The sequence below is a fragment of the Homalodisca vitripennis genome, chromosome 4, assembly GCF_021130785.1.
Source record: "Homalodisca vitripennis isolate AUS2020 chromosome 4, UT_GWSS_2.1, whole genome shotgun sequence".
NCBI lineage: Eukaryota > Metazoa > Arthropoda > Insecta > Hemiptera > Cicadellidae > Homalodisca > Homalodisca vitripennis.
Window position 1 is genome coordinate 189,398,387 of NC_060210.1, and position 10,384 is coordinate 189,408,770.

Consider the following 10,384-nt stretch of genomic DNA (forward strand, 5'->3'; position numbering starts at 1 on the left):
TACAGAAAAACATCTAAAATATTTTCAGAAACTTCCTTTAGTGTACAAGTGCTTATTCCATCAATACCAGGCGCAGTGTTATTCTTTAGAGATTTTATAACACACAGCAACTCTTCAGCTAAAACTGGTTCAATAAAAATCGAATGAACTTCCATTCTACATGGAAAATAATTGTTATAGTGCATAGACAAGAAATTATCATTCACATTTTTGTTCAAATCTAAATTATTCACTACATCTAAGAAATACTCATTGAATCGATTTGATATAATGTGTGAATCAGAAACTGTCATATCGCCTATTTCTAGCCTTATCTGACTTCTATTTGCTTTATTTTGTCCTGTTACTTCATTTATTACTCTCCATGTTGCTTTAGAATTTCCTTCACACTTATTAAATTTGTCTCTATAGAAACGATCTTTTAATAATTTTATATCGTTCCGTAATTTATTCCTGAATGTTAGGTAATAATTTTTTTGGCTCTCGTTGTAAGGATGCTTTTTAACATGACTGAAGAGTAAGTTTCTTCTCTTAATCCTCGAACAAATCGCATTATTTATCCAGGGTTTAATTTTCTTATACTGAAAAGAGTTCTCGACGATAAAAGTTGATTGATTTAACAATTGTTGAAATATAGAAAGGAAAGAGTCAAAAGCAGCCGACACATCATTATTATATCCTAATAATAAAAATATTTTAGCTTATATTAAATATGTATTTGCAACATACATGAAGTATAAAAAGATTGCATATTTTTTTATTTGATAGTAAATTGCCTAACAATAAATTCAAGCCACAAATATTCACGATGATTTTACTTCACCACTTAAATACATCGTGAATGGCTGATCATATTGGCAATGGATGGATGATTTGGAAATCTAACAGGATTTAGAACATTTACCATCGTGTTATATAATAATACAAACTGAGGTTGACTTTTAAAACTGTTATTGCTGTAAAAAGAAAACGTGAACATAAATCATATATATATATATTATTCGATTGGCCTCACGTTTTAAATTACTAATTTAAAAAAAACACCAATTAAAGTAAAGTAATGTCTTATTTTATCAGGCGAAGTTAGGGCTAAGAAGCCCTCTCTAACACTTAACCTGGAGACCAACGGCTTAAAGGTGACTTCCAAACCACCACTAATGGCCGGGCTAGGGGGCTGCTTCGAAGGACTCGATCGCTCAGCGGTTACCCACCCAAGCAGCAGCCGCGCTCGACATTGCTTTATTCGGTAATCTTGCGATAACCGCCTTACCAGCTACACTGCGCCATTGGCAAATTAATGACAAATTAAATTCTTTTAGGTTATTGATAATTTGGATTACAAATGTATATTTCACATACAAATCTCCGTTCTTTGAATCGCGTTAAAATGTCATGTTTCGTACCCTATATTTGAGAAACCATGTACTCTCTCTAACTATCCTAAATATACCACCTCCTGTACTAAATACCTATAGTATAAAATGAAGAAGGAAGTCTTTGAAGAAAGAAATGTTATTCCATAACATTCAGCTCTACACTCAATATAACAAAACATAAACTATTTTTAAAACTAAAAATAATAATTTTAACATGTTAATGTTACAACAATGGGATAAAATTGCAAATTATGTGCTAGGATAGGTACCTCCTTAGTGATGATTAAAATATTTTGTATGCTATCTTTAAATTCTCTAAATTACATTTTAAAACTAATCAGTTTCGCTTATTCCAATATTCTCCCTGTTACTCTAAGCCATTCATAGCATTAGCAAACAGCGACTGTGGCTGTGGTCCGGGTGGTTTAACACCAACACACATGCAGACCCCCCCCCACACACACACAAGTTCAGGGGATTAAGACTGGCCGCATTCCCACACCATTATAAGTATTAAAAACTGTAATTTATATTTTTAAATTTATCAGATTCAAATGTACATAACTTATTGCTATAATTGTCGATGTTATAACATTACCTGACTGGATACCGTTTTCGACGTTATATAACATTACCTGACTAGTTACCGTTACCGATGTTAGATAACATTACCTGACAAGCTACAGTTGCCAATGTTAGATAACATTACCTGACTAGTTACCGTTACCGATGTTAGATAACATTACCTGACAAGCTACTGTTGCCAATGTTAGATAACATTACCTGACAAGCTACTGTTGCCAATGTTAGATAACATTACCTGACTAGTTACCGTTAGCGATGTTAGATAACATTACCTGACAAGCTACTGTTGCCAATGTTAGATAACATTACCTGACAAGCTACTGTTGCCAATGTTAGATAACATTACCTGACTAGCTACTGTTACCGATGTTAGATAACATTACCTGATAAGCTACTGTTGCCAATGTTAGATAACATTACCTGACTAGCTACTGTTACCGATGTTAGATAACATTACCTGACAAGCTACTGTTACCGATGTTATATAACATTGCCTGACTAGCTACTGTTACTGATGTTATATAACATTATCTGACTAGCTACTGTTACCGATGTTATATAACATTGCCTGACTAGCTACTGTTACCGATGTTATATAACATTGCCTGACTAGCTACTGTTACTGATGTTATATAACATTATCTGACTAGCTACTGTTACCGATGTTATATAACATTACCTGACTAGTTACCGTTACCGATGTTAGATAACATTACCTGATTAGCTACTGTTGCCAATGTTAGATAACATTACCTGACTAGCTCCTGTTACCGATGTTTTATAACATTGCCTAAATAGCTACTGTTGCTGATGTTAGATAACATTACTTGACTAGTTACCGTTACCGATGTTATATAACATTGCCTGACTAGCTCCTGTTGCTGATGTTATATAGCATTGTCTGACTAGCTACTGTTGCTGATGTTATATAACATTGTCTGACTAGCTACTGTTGCCGATGTTATATAACATTGCCTGACTAGCTACTGTTGCTGATGTTATATAACATTGCCTGACTAGCTCCTGTTGCTGATGTTATATAACATTGTCTGACTAGCTCCTGTTACCGATGTTATATAACATTGTCTGACTAGCTACTGTTGCTGATGTTATATAACATTGTCTGACTAGCTACTGTTACCGATGTTAGATAACATTGCCTGACTAGCTACCGTTACCGATGTTATATAACATTGCCTGACTAGCTACCGTTTCCGATTTTATATAACATTACCTGACTAGCTACTGTTACCGATGTTATATAACATTACCTGAATAGTTAACGTTACCGATGTTAAATAACATTACCTGAGTAGCTACTGTTATCGATGTTATATAATATTGCCTGAGTAGCTACCGTTACCGATGTTATATAACATTGCCTGACTAGCTACCGTTGCCGATGTTATATAACATTACCTGGCTAGCTACCGTTACCCTTGTCAGATAACATTACCTGACTAGTTACCGTTACCGATGTTAGATAACATTACCTGACAAGCTACTATTGCCAATGTTAGATAACATTCCCTGACTAGTTACCGTTACCGATGTTAGATAACATTACCTGACTAGCTCCTGTTACCGATGTTATATAACATTACCTGACTAGCTCCTGTTACCGATGTTATGTAACATTGCCTGACTAGCTACTGTTGCTGATGTTATATAATATTATCTGACTAGCTACTGTTGCTGATGTTATATAACATTACCTGACTAGCTACCGTTTCCGATGTTATGTAACATTATCTGACTAGCTACTGTTGCTGATGTTATATAATATTACCTGACCAGCTACCGTTGCCGATGTTATATAACATTACCTGACTAGCTACCGTTTCCGATGTTATGTAACATTATCTGACAAGCTACTGTTGTCAATGTTATATAACATTACCTGATTACTACCTGACTAGATATAGTTGACAACGTTAATGAAAGTAATGCATTGTTGATCACCCCATAGCCGTAGCAATGCAAACACACCAAATGAAAAATATTTAGGAATACATTAATAATGATAATTTATGTTCAGTAGTCAAATCTGTATTGAAGCGACAATACAGTTGTATTGCAAACGTAATGTTACTATAAGTTATACTTACTTTGGACTTCCATACCACAATCCTCTCACACAGGCGTAAACGTTGTCCATTTCCATTCATTCATCGCCAAGGATTCCCACTTCAATCCGGGATCATCCTAATGATCAAATGGTCTCCCAGTATTTCCAAAGACCCGTCCACGTTATAAAATGCGTAGGATTTTGGCTCAAATTTACCAAACAAAATCACTTTATGTTTTGATGGAGTTGTTAACACGATTATGCAAAATTTCACCGGATATTATGTTTAAAAATGAAAGTGCTTTATACGAAACGACGGACGCAGTGAAAGTTTTCGCTCTATTGCATCAGAGTCTCCGGGGAGCACCCATGTCAGTATATCAGACTCCGGGCGCAACCTGCAGGGAGCCTTTCATATTGTTTTAGCCCAGTTGTTTTATCCTCCTTATGTCGGAGAATATACAGTAACTAAATAAAATATTGCAAATACAAGTTATATTATTTTCTAGGTTTTTAATTCCATAGAGTTACTGCAAAATGTTATCAAATTTTCTCCTAACGTTCAAATTATAAACTTAAAGCTAAAACAAAGAGAAGAGTTTCTAACAAAGGTGAGATTAAACAGATTGAAAGTCCTGTCAAATATTGGTCATTCCACATTGTTCACCCTTCTTTCCATCTTTTTTCGTTATTGGCTAAGAGTTAAGCCTATTACCCATGGGGATGTGCGTCTTACAGTTTCCTAATTAAATTCCTTAACAATGTAGCATAAATAAATACGTTTTGGAGGAGAATTTACTTAGGATCTTCCATAAAAAGAATCAAACTACCTTGATTTGAAGCGAAACCAGAAGATTTTTTAATTCTTATTTGAAGTATTCATTCTTTTGTGGCAAGGTTTAAATATTAATAAACTAAGTACATTTCCAAACAAAGTGAACGAATATTTCTTATTCATTGTAATGGCAATATGTGTATTACGGACACAATGCAAATTTTATCTAAGTAATGAAAGGTTGGATAAGGTACTGAGTACATGAACAATTAAGAATTATTGTTATTGTTGTTGGGAGTGCCGATGGCCGAGCGGTCTAAGTCGTTGGACTTTGGGTCTGAGTTAGAGATAACGCAGGTTCAAATCCTGTCTGTGACCATTGCACTTTTTATCAGTACCATTGACCTTGTATTGTATCGACTCTCCCCCTTATTCTGTTTGATAAGATCCTCGCACAGGCCAGTGGCCCATGAGGGCGGACAGAATAAGGCTTAAAAGGGGATCGGCCTCCCCTTAAAAAAAAAAAAAAAAAAAAAAAAAAGAAGAAGAAAGATTGTACTTTTAAGATTCTTCTTTTATTAATATTTCCATTATTAATCCTTTTCTCCCGCTATAATTAATGACGTCACGCACTCCAACAATGGTTGTGATGGAGAGACACGGTGCGGCGTTATAATCAATATACAACGGTGTTGAATATTTCATCACCTCCTGTGCTGGGCTGGCAGCACTTCATCACCGGTTTGTTTACGGTTCGCGACAACGGTTTTGTTGAAATATCATTGTTGGCGACTTTTAGCATGACAGAACCCCACAGTGAATTGGTAAACGGATTACCCGATGCAAATTTGCGGGTGAAAGGGCAACAGACAGAGCTCCAAATTTGACTATCGTAGCTTACAGAATGTACAGAGCGTAAAACAGTCGTAAACTATTCATTTAATCTATAAAGGACTAAAGTACATAAATTAATATCTTCAAAAAATCACAGATCATAAAAAGTACCCTTTTGCTACCGTAATTGAAGCTTTTCCTCTACAATTGAATGTCGAGTCAGTGGGAAAATCTTAAACCGTAACAGCCAATTGTGCACCTGATGAGATAATTAGATTATCTCACCCCCTAAATTTCACTATATTTGGTAGTCTAGGTATCTCTGATGTCGAAACGATGTAAAGAGCCGTTTTAAAAGTCTTCATCGGTGGGAAAATCTTAACTCGTAACAGCCAATTGTGCACCTGATGAGACAATGAGATTACCTCTTCAACTAGATTACACTATAATTTGTAGAGTAGGTGTCTCTGATGTTGAAACGATGTAAAGAGTCCTTTTGAACTTCTTCATTGCCAACTTTTTTTAAATTTTTCTGACGAACATGACTTCAGATTCCAGGCTTTATGGCAGTCAAAATTTTGTCTTGAGGGTTGTCTAAAATAGCTTTACAAGTTGAGTGTTTTTAGCAAACATTGATATGCCCAGTATCATAGGTTCTATGTGAAATACTTTAAGAACTGTAATGAAAACGTGAGAGATGAGTTTAGCTCCAAATTCTCCATCCTCTTAGTGAATCGTCTGAAATCTAACGCTGTCGCAGATTTTACTTCTAGAATCTGGGAGTCATGTTCGTCTGAAGAGATCCAAAAGAGAGTCGGTGACGAAGACTTTATTAACAGACTCTTTGGATCATTTCGACATCAGAGACAATTAGGCTAAAAATAAGTTGAAGAGGTAGTATCATTCTCTAGTGTGCCTGAGATATTTTGCCTGATAGACTACACTATATTTTGTACTCTAGTTGTGTCTGATGTTGAAACGATGTAAAGAGATCATTTTGAGCTTCTCCGTGTCCGAATCTTTTTTTATTTTTCAGACGAACATGACTCCAGATTCCAGGAGTCAAGTCTGTGACAGCGTTAGATTCCAGAGGTTACTCTAAGAGGAAGTTGAACTGGAGCTAAACTCAACATTCACGTTGAATCAACCATTCCCACCATAGCTATGTTATGTGTAGCCATATGTACACAAAGATCATATGGTGACTCCTCGCACAGAGTTTTCATATCTCACTTTAATATCTGGCCTGTTACGGGTTAGTGTTCAAACTGTAACAATTTAGAAAATCTGCATGGTATTTAAACAAGGCATGATAGTGAACATCACGCCTATGAGAGTGTCAAAATTGACCTTGAAAAATCTAAAATGGCATATTAGTCCTTGCAGGATTATTTTTGCAGTATGAACTGTAGTCTTTAGGGCAAACACGAATTTACATATGGCATATGACAATCCGTTATAGTGTGAACGTGAATATCACATTATAAAATAAGTATAGTGAAATATCTTTTAACCGAACTCTGTTTAATTAATTGAATTTCTATTAATCCAATCGATTCTAACGAATTTTTATATTACCATATGACAGTACGATAAACTCCATTATAAAAAGGTTATTTCCATTGCGGTACGTATAATAGATTTTAAACATATAATTTAAACGTAAGTTTTTAAGGTCTTTCCATATTTTTATGGATTTTTCAGATACAATTCTCAAACCTTGTTATACTTAATTAAATATTCAAAAAGTATACTTGCAAAAAACTAAAGAGCATTTGGGCGCATATTTATTATATTTTATCTCTTATAACGCTAAAAATAAGGGGGTGGAACTCGACGAGGTTAACATTATTCTTGGCGAAAACTAAAGGTCTTAACACACGTGTTTCTCTATAAAAAGTGATTATTTTTATTATTGCTTACCAACCGAGTTTTCAGTTATTCGAATACCCTTGGTCCCCTCATAAACGGCAGTCCTTCACATATTTTGTTGAATTAAAAACCGATTAAATTAATAATAATAGTGTTATTTAAAAATAATAGGTAAGTAACGACATACAACAGTTAAGAAATTACTATACATTGATATCGAGTACTAAGAAACCGTTTCACTGCGTTATCAATAAAAATAGCGCCTTATCGCTGTAGAGATAACGGCAACTGATAAACCGTGCTTGGAATTCCAACTGTTATTATAGAATATATTCAATGCAAATAAGGTTACAGTGTTTGGTAGCTCTCTCACGATTTTGTGATTTTCCATAATTCTATTCTGTGACGTGATAGTAAATATCTGTTTTTCTACCGTCGTCGCTTAGGGGGGAGGGCTTCGAAGAGACTGCCGCATCCCCCGCACTGACGGTCGAACACTAGCGTCAGATCGTTCGAAATCTTGGAATACGTTCTAATCCTGTAGAAATAAAGACTGTTGAAAAATGTTTCAATATATGCCATTTTGTTAATATTAAGGAAATTGACACTCTTTTTTGCTCGTACCTATTCATATCCATGTGCCAAATTTGGTTTCTTTAGCTTCACTAGTTTTAGAGGTAATAACTTATTAATAAAAATACAAAATGGCGGCTAGCGGCTAAACGAAGTGTAAATTGGGAAAAAAGCTATTCTTCATTTTTTAGCTTAGAATCACTTTGTTACACAGCTTTTTACGCCCTGTATTGTTTTATTTTACACTTAACTTAGCTATTAGAAGGATTTATGTAATGCGAATATTGAGTTAACTTTCACTTCTCTTCCACTTAGTGCGGCGTCTGAAATTGACACTGTTATAGACTCTACTAATGGAGTCTGCAACCCAAATCTGTATGAAGAGGTAAAAAAGGTCAATCACGAAGACAGTCATATTTTATTGGTAGAAAAAGGCTTCTGATCTGGGAACACATAATCTGATTTAAATTTATGTGCAGCATATTTTATTTGATTCTTTAAAAATAATGGTCAGATTCCGTTATATGCCCCCAACGCTTAAACTTTTTCAATGAACTTAGAATGTTATAAAAAGATGTAGTTGAGTAACAGAACTAACATTCCTTCAATCAACAAGCATTTCCAGGTATTGCGATCGGTATTGTTGTCGCTGTTATCTTATCTTTCTCGAGAATCCCGATTACGGCAGGCCGCGCGGCATCACATGATTATTTAAGTTTTTTGCACGGTACATAATTGCCTTTCCATTACAATTCAATTTATATTTCTGATCAGCCCCTCTAAAATATGATATTTTACTGATAGGTATTATCTCGAGGAATGTTTTTCTTTCGTTGACATCAGCGCGGGCGTTGGCAGCACCTTGGGTATATGGCCGGAGGCACTCGCATTTTGGGTGGCGGAGTGTGATCAAGAATAAAAACAAGTTTTGTGTGTGTTTTTCAATAAAGAGTTTATTTTTTGTTTGGTAATGTTTGTTTTTGTTTAAATTTGTGTTTGGAGAAATGTAGGGGTGTGGTCGATATAATACGTAAGTACCCTTTTTTCTTAGCTAGTAACCAATTGCAATTCATTATAATCATCCGTAAATGAAAAAAAATAGCGCTAGAGGCATAATGTTTGTTCTGTTACTCAACTACATCGTTTTATAACGTTCTAAGTTCAGTGAAAAAAGTTCAAGCGTTGGGGGCATATAACGGAATCTGACTAAAATCATATTTACTAAAACAACAATTTTCCAGTATTGTTTATTTTGGGACGAGGCCTTTCGAAACCAAAGGTTTCATCTTCATCTTCAGGCGACTCCACAAATAAATATTTAACTCCTCATTGATTCTTTATCAAACATTAATATTCTGTGATTATAGTATTATGTTTTTTTGACAAAATCCCTTTTTCTAATCAACTACACCTAACATTGATCTCATTAGGTCCACAACTAGTGTCCAGCCATGTGCAGACACTATCAACAAAGCATGTCGACTATGTTCAACAACGAGTAATTACCCAGAATTGACAGCAGTGGATTGAGCTTGACCGAGGAAATAATGAACTAACTAATAACATTCCCGTTGATTTCTCGCCATCGCTCCAGGCGTATTATTACATTTCGAAGTTGGTTTATTGCTCTGGTCTGTTGCATCAATGATATTATAAACTACCCTAATTTTTTTTTATCTTACCTGAATCTTGTAAAGTTCCCGTTCGGCATTGGTTTTATTCATTTACTTGACGGAAGGTAACATATTGAGATTAACCAACACAGTCTACTTTGTTTTCAATAGTTAGGATTCCACCATCTAGTTTTGGTACCACATCTAATTTTAAATTGTAATCTGAACATGTCTTGATTACAACCTGTCTTCATGTTAACATGTTGGAAAACTCTATGAGAACTCTCCCAACGCTGATTAAGTGTTAAATATTCATGCAATATAGCCTCGGCCAGGCCGGTTACTTCGCATGGGATTGCGGACTGAATCATCAGTGGCAATTCCTTTGAAACGAGGAAATTCATTGCGAATTAAATACACCAATGAATGTGACAGCAGTTTACTACCGTGCCTAATCTGCTTTCTCCATTTGTCCACTTGAAAACGGAAACTGCGACAAAAAGTCTCGTTTTGTTATAATATATTTCTTTCTCGTTTGCTTCTAAAAACTCTACCATGCCTTGAAAACTCTTCATTTTGACCATTTCTAGGGCAGAGATATCAAATATATTTCAGAAAATAAATATGTCTGTATATTATATCAATTCTTACATATTCTATCTCTTTTAGTAAAGTATCCTTTAAATGA